Below are 7,957 nucleotides of genomic sequence, written 5' to 3'. Positions count from 1 at the left end.
ATCAGGAAACAGAGGGGGTTGTGGCCATCAGCTACTGCAGCTGCCCCTAGAGTGCACCCTGAGGGAATTCAGGGTGGAGAAGAATAGGATACCGGCCCTAGATAGTTAAGGTGCATATCAAAGGGATGATTTTAGTGACCACTGCATCCTCTCATAAAAAAAAAAAAATAGTGCTAAATTCATTAATTTAAGATGTCTGGTTTTCTTAATTAACAGCAATCTTTTGATGCTCCAACAACCGATTTTTTGCTTTGTTTTTTTAATTTTTGGCTGAGCTGGGTCTGGTTGCTGCCCACAGCCTTTCTCTAGTTGTGGCAAGCAGGGACTACTCTCTGGTTGAGGTGCGGAGGCTTCTCACTGCGGTGGCTTCCCTTTTTGCAGAGCACAGGCTGTAGGCACGCGAGCTTCAGCAGTTGCAGCACTCGGGCACAGTAGCTGTGGTGAGTGGACTCAGATGCAGCACGCAGGCGCTGGAGCACGTGGGCTGCAGCAGCTACAGCTGGAGGCTCAAGGCAAAGGCTCAGGAGTCGTGGTGCCCGGCCGAGGGGCTACAGAGCAAGTGGGATCTTCCCAGACCAAGGACCGAACCCACGTCCTACGCATTGGCAGGAGAATTCTTAACCGCTGGATCACCAGGGAAGTTCGACAACCTGGTTTTTGTTGCAAAACTCCTATGTATCCTGGGTCCTCCCTTACTGCTTCTTCAGAGCAATCCCTCAGAGCTATCTCAGAGGCTGCCCCTGGGGCTTGAGTCCACAGCAATCCACCAAATAAAACATAATTCTCAACTGTGTATTTTTTTTTTTCAGTCTACAAACAGACCAAAGAAGAGAAGTTGAAGAAGATTTAAAATGAGGAGCAGGAAGTACGTCTTCAGCCTTCTGGTGAAGGAGAACCCTGAGTCTCTTGACTGCACTGTTGATGTTGCTTGTGTGGCTAGGTGGTCTACGGTGCCCACAGTGGGCGGGTGGAAGCCTCTTGCTCATCAGCTTGTTCATGCAGAAACAGCTTGTGAGAGCAGTGACTATCCCATGCAAATCCCGAGCAAGAAAGGTGGGGGAAATTCTAAAATATTTGCAGGAAGTAAAGTAATGACATAAAGAAGTCCTTACTTAAGAAACACTTCACTTTACAATCAGCGCTTACAGAATGAACTAGTGGTGGGCAGGGGAAGCACACATTATTTATGTACTCTACAAGATGATTTCCTCACTTTATAAAAAGCCAGGTATTTCTTCTCGGACGTCAGCACTCATGGTGCACTAAATGTAAAGTTAATGCATGTAATAAAGCTAATTAGACAACTTTTGACTAATAAACCCACTGTTTAATAAGCATAATAAACATAGCCGTGCTCTGTAGTGTTATAAAGTGTTTTGTTTTGTATGTTAATAAACACACTTTGGGGATAATTTCCATAAGTGTTGTAGAACAGATACTAACGTTTGCCGACAAAGTTCTGCATAGTCAAAGCTATGTTTTTTCCAGTAGTCATGTACGGATGTGAGAGCTGGACCATAAAGAAGGCTGAGTTTCGAAGAATGGATGCTTTTGAATTGTGGTGCTGAAGAAGACTCTTGAGAGTCCCTTGGACAGCAAAGAGATCAACCAGTCAATCCTAAAGGAAATCAACTCTGAATATTCATTGGAAGGACTGATGCTAATGCTGAAGCTGAAACTCCAATACTTTGGCCACCCGAGGCAAAGAGCCGACTCATTGGAAAAGACCCTGATGCTAGGAAAGATTGAGGGCAGGAGGAGAAGGGGCAGCAGAAGGTGAGATGGTTGGATGGCATCACTGACTCAATGGGCCTGAGTTTGAACAAACTCTGGGAGACAGTGAAAGAGAGGGAAGCCTAGTGTGCTGCAGTTTATGGGGTCACAAAGAGTGGCACACGACTTAGCGACTGAACAACAACAAAAAACAACAAAGCGATTATACTCCAATAAAAATTAATTTAAAAAAGAAAATAAAGTCAGGTCAAAAAAATTCTGTAAGATAATGTCTTTCTCAAGGTCCAATGTAACGTGTGTGCCTACTGTGAATTGAATAGAGAAGGCTTGTCAGTTGCCTTTGAAGGCGAAACCCATTTTCTGTGATGAAAGGTCTGTAATACTCACATGTTACCACAAGGGGGCAGCGCACCACATGGTAGTTAACAGCAAAACCCGCGACTGGGAATGCGCAGCCTTGGGGTAGGGGGTGGGGGGACAAATCATTTACAAATCATCTGCCTCTGTGAAGAGGCAGATCTGATGGTGCCTTGGCACAACCGAAAGCCCTAAGTATTTGCCATAAACCTCCTGTTTGCCAGAGCAGCCTTCTCCTGCAGAGAAAGGATGAAATCATTTTGTGTGATGCACAAAACTTAAACAATGACAGAAACAGTTTCCTATATAAATACAAAATTTGTCCACCGATATCATCAACAAATGTGATTTTAAGCAGGTACCAATACACACCGAATCGTAAACATACTATTTTCCCTTCAAGTTCCTTTCTCGAGCTTATAGAAGTGCATGCTCTCTCACTCATGCTCTCACTCAGCCGTGTCTGACTCTTTGTGACCCTTTGACTGTAGCCTGCCAGGCTCTTCCGTTCAGGGGGTTTTTCAGGCAAGAATACTGGAGTGGGAGGTGCCATTTCTTCCTCCAGGGGATCTTCCCAACCCAGGGATTGAACACATGACTCCTACATTGCAGGTGGTTTCTTTACTGCTGAGCCAGCAGGGAAACCCTAGAAATGCATGAAGTAAAATAATTCTGATCATGTCTTTGGACTGTCTCTGGATGGAAATAATGCTTAGGGTTTATAGTAAATTATCATTGAGTAAGAGCTTCCCTGGTGGCTCAGACAGTAAAGAATTTGCCTGTAATTACTGAGTAAAAATAAGTTCCCAAGAAATTTAGGATAGAAAATTAGAGGTGTTTTTGTTTTGTTTTAGGGAAAGTGTTCCTTTGATACTTTTGTGATGGACTAGATTTCCACTGAATGTGTTTAAATATTATAAAGGTGATTAAACATGTCAGGAAACCAAGTGATTCTACTCTGTCTTGTCTGTACCAGCTAAAGGACAAGTCAGTGCTCCTTTGGTTCCAGCTCTGACCTGGCCAAAAGCAGCACATGAACTGATCATTCCATAGTTCTCACCTCATGGGAGAACTTAGCCAAGGGGAGTTTATGCTTGACCTTGTGGCAGATCCACGTATGTCTTCTGATACTCATTTCCCTATCTTTCTTCGTACCAAAGCTGCCAGCTGTCAGCCGAGTATATCACTGCACAGAATAAAGTCTATGTTGCTCAGACTTACTTTTAGGTATGACCAAACCATGGTCTATAAAGATCCCCTTTCAATGGGATGAAAGCAAAAGTGGTGTTCTTTAAGGCAGGGCATTACTTTCCTGATGGCCAAAACGTGGATGTGATGGTTGGAGCTGGAGCAGCCACATTGGGTGTTGTGGAGAAAGATGGATCACGAGGAGGGTGGAGAAACAAGACAGGGAGAACCAGGTCTCTCATTATTATGAGCCATCACAGCAGCCTGCATTACCTCCCTGGACTGCTCTAAGAAAGAAAAATATAAATATTTTGTGTTCTCAGTTACCTGCAGCTGAATCTGTATATCAATAGAGGTATCTTGAGAAAACAGGTGAGAGGTAATAAGATGGAATTTTTACTCATTTTTTCATTGTTTCATATTTTTTTTTAATCACCAATCAACATTTAATTGAACACTGTATGAAGGACAGCGCTGGGTGATCTGGTATTATCCTTAAGGATAGAGTTGGATCCAGACACCATAAGCAAGTTCAATTGTTAAAAAAATCCTTCAGGAAAATTGCTCCAGCACTACTGTATAAATGCAGCAGTATTTGATCAGAGCCATAGCCGCTTCTCACATGTATGCTTTCCCTCCTGGGAGCAGAGGTGGTGTTTATCTTGAATTTCCTTTGTGATGCAAGAACACAAAGTCAAAATCCTATTCCTCCCTTCAAACCTGAAGTTTGATGCAAAACATGCAAAGTCCGTGGACACTGTGTTGATGGCCATGGTGTTGAGAGGCTAACCTGCATCTGCTCCTTCCGATAAAGAACGCTTTAATGGGAGTTCCCAGGCGGTCCAGTGATTAGGACTTGGCACTTTCACTGGCATTGCCCAGGTTCAATCCCTGGTCAGGGAACGAAGATCCTGAAACCTGTGTGGTACAGAAAAAAAACAACAACCCAACACTTTTCTGGTTGAAGGTTGAGCAGAGGCAGGCTCCTTTCCCTCTAGATCCCTACACAGTGTCACAGATTCTAGAAAAAAATGTTTTCACACCAATCCTTGTCCGCCCAGTCCCATAGGGAAAATGAAAGGGGAGTCCACAGGCCAAAGGACTTCTCACCACTCCAGGTAGCACTCAGGGTGTGGGGCCGAGGGGTAGGGGACATTTTCTGGCAGCCCCGAGTCCTCACCTGGATGGATGAGGGACAGGACTGCTGTCAGCAGGTCCCAAGGGATCTGAGAGCAGCAAGTGCCCAATGCCGCAGGTTCTCTCAGGAGCAGCATCAGGCCCTTCTAGGGATTTATTATATAGCCCATAAGGCCTGCAGGGTAGAGCCCAGCTCTAAGGAAGAGTTCCGTGGAAAGAGAAGCCTGGCGACCTAATCTCATCCAGAGTAAGGAGGGCAGCTACACAGCACGATGAGGGTAGCAAGGCCTTCAGCGACCGGGGTTTTCTAGGCAAAGCCGATCCTTTTTAGAAACATAACTAAAAGCCAATGGCCGATTTATTTTCCAAATTAGACATAGCATCTGATGCAGATGGTGATATTCTACTCATGTTGCACAAGGCTGTCTTGTACAATGCAAAGCCTACGGGCGTCACCTACTTCAGGGGACCATCTGGTGACCAAAAGGAAAGCATCTCTCTCTACGTAGCAGCCCTTGCCTGAAGGGCCTAGGCCCCACGATGAGAACTATTTCTGGATCCCTTATGAAAACAGTCCACAATTTACCACCACACCTAGCAAAGAGCCATATGTTAACACAGAAGCAGAGAGGAACTGGCAGTAAAAATGTGCCCAGTATTCAAGGGACTCACTGCTCTGTGATGCTCTGATTATTTCAGGCTTCATTAAGGCCAAGAATTGATGCTTTTGAACTGTGGTGCTGGAGAAGACTCAAAGAGTCCCTTGGACTGCAAGGAGGTCAAACCAGTCAATCCTAAAGGAAATCAACTCTGAATATTCATTCGAAGGATTGATGCTGAAGCTCCAATACTTTGGCCACCTGCCTGATGTGAAAAGCCAACTCATTGGAAAAAGACTCTGATATTGGGAGAGACTGAAGGCAAGAGGAGAAGTGCATGACAGAGGACGAGATGGTTGGATGGCATCACCGACTCAATGAGCTAACTTTGGGAGATAGTGAAGGACAGGGAAGCCTAGTATGCTGCAATCCAGGGGGTCACAAAAATTCAGACACAACTGAGCGACTGAACAAGGCCTGTATGAATTCTTTCTAAATGCTTTCAATAATGCCTGCCTCTAATTCCACACTCACAGGAAGCCTTCAGAACAACACAGCACCTCAGAGAAATTGATACGAAAAGAGGAAGTTGCACCAGTTGGCAATCTTAAGCACTGTGGTACTTGAGACTCAACCCTCACTGTATCATAAGGGAAGTGCCATCCTGGTTTTTGCATGGTCAGTTTCTACTATCTAGTGCAGGAGGGCCTCATCATTTCAGGTGGGGATACTGACAAAGCTGAGGATCAAGGGGGGGGTCCACACTAAGGTAATGATCCTGGTTCAGGAGGCTAGCTGGCTTCATGGGGCAACCCTCTCTAGACTCAGGATAGTAAGTTTGGGCTCACCTGCCAACAGTAGGGAGTGGCTACTAATAGAGTGTGATAAAGCTTGTGAAGCTCAAGAGAAAACAAGTACCATGATTGATTAGCAATGTCTGCGATAAATCAAGGGCAAGGAGGGGTGTAGACAGATGAGTGAGATGGGGTACTCACATAACAAGTAATGTGTTTCATCACATTTAACAAGCACATCACCCCCACCCCCCATTCTTCCATCTTTGTAATTGGGATGCCTCTTTTAATCACTGTGCCAGATTGTATTTCCAAAAATGAACACGATATTTCAGTCTCTCACATGTTCTTCCAGAACCTAGCCAAGCTCCCATCAGAGAACGGAATGCATGTCCCCTCCCCTTGCATTGGTGGGACGGTTGGAGGGAGTGGGTATGACTGCCTCAGCTGATACAATAGTGAGGTAAAAGTGATGCTGAGTGAATTATGAAGGGAGGCCATTAAAAATGTTATTGCTTCTACCTGGCCTTCTCTTTGGGGATGCTCATTCTTGGAAACCAGCCACCATGCTCTGAGGAAGCCCATGCCACGTGGAGAGGCCCCTGGTTCTCAGGCCTAGCTGAAGGGGACAGTCAGTACCACCTTGCAAGCCGTCTGAGCGCTGCCTTGGAAGCGGGTCCTCCAGCCTCGAGCAGGACTGCCATGGACTCTGTGTGGAGCACAGATGAACCTCCCTACGAAGCCCTGCCCACACAACAGACCTTAAACACAGTAAATGATGCTGCTGTCTAAGACACTAAGGTCAGCAGCGGTTTGTTACGCAGCAGCAAGCCAGGCAGCAATGCTAACAGCTGTCATGGCCTGCACGTGCACACCAAAACTTGTAGGGTAAGTGTCAGCCAACTGAAGGAAAACCTTGAAGACAATAGAGAAGCGTGTGTTAAAGAAACGCTGCATCATCAGCGATGTTTATGATAGGTCCTTAGAGGACAATATCGTAAGGAGAAAAAGAATCAGTTCAGTTCAGTTCAGTTCAGTCGCCCAGTCGTGTCCGACTCTGCGACCCCATGAATCGCAGCACACCAGGCCTCCCTGTCCATCACCAGCTCCCGGAGTTTACTCAAACTCATGCCCATTGAGTCGGTGATGCCATCCAGCCATCTCATCCTCTGTCGTCCCCTTCTCCTCCTGCCCCCAATCCCTTCCAGCATCAGGGTCTTTTCCAAGACAAAGAACAGTAGTGACTCAACTCAAAAAGTGACTCAGAAGGATCAGACTCTGAATAGGAAGAAATCTGAGGAATATCACACCAAATTTATTCTGAATATATTTTCCTTTTAAAGGACATACAAGAGTGACAATATAATGAAAAAAACTATATCTAAATAAGTTTGAAAAAGCGTTCAATGAATATGAAAGAAACACTAAGTGATAAGAATGCATTGTATCAGTTTCATTGGCAACATTTTTCTCTCTCAGTGGTATAAGATAATCTTAGAGTCAAGGACATCTTAGGGCATCCTTGGTGGCTCAGTAGTAAGGAATCCATCTGCCAATGCAGGAGACATGGGTTTGACCCCTGGTCCAGCAAGATCCCACATGGCGTGGAGCAACCAAGCCCATGAGCCACAACTATTTAGCCTGTGCTCTAGAGCCCAGGAACCAGAACTACTGAAGCCCACGTGCCCTCGAGCCCATACTCTGCAACAAGAGAAGTCACCACAATGAGAAGCCTGCACACTCACTTGCCACTAAAGAAAAGCCCATGAGCAATAAAGACCCAGCATACTCAAAAGTAAATAAAGCTTTAAAAAATGTTTTATCATTCTTGACTTAAATCTAATTATACCACCAAATATAAGTGTTCTAAGAAATTTCACAAATTTTTCATTTTTTTTCCTTTGAAAATTGAGAACAAAAACAAAACACATCAAAGATAGGCTTTTTTAAAGTTCAATTTAATTTTTACTTTAATAATTATGTCCATAGCTTGGCTCTATAAACATTTAGGGAATTTTTAAAAGTTTAATTTTCTGAATTTAATATTATTCAAACAAGTGACTTTCCAAGAACCCCTGAAATCATAAGAATTTTATGAGTGTTCTGGTTCTGTCTCTTGAAGGATGGGGAGTGGTTACTGAAAGGGTG

This window comes from Muntiacus reevesi, chromosome 3, assembly GCF_963930625.1.
Source record: "Muntiacus reevesi chromosome 3, mMunRee1.1, whole genome shotgun sequence".
NCBI lineage: Eukaryota > Metazoa > Chordata > Mammalia > Artiodactyla > Cervidae > Muntiacus > Muntiacus reevesi.
This window is presented reverse-complemented; position numbering follows the sequence as displayed.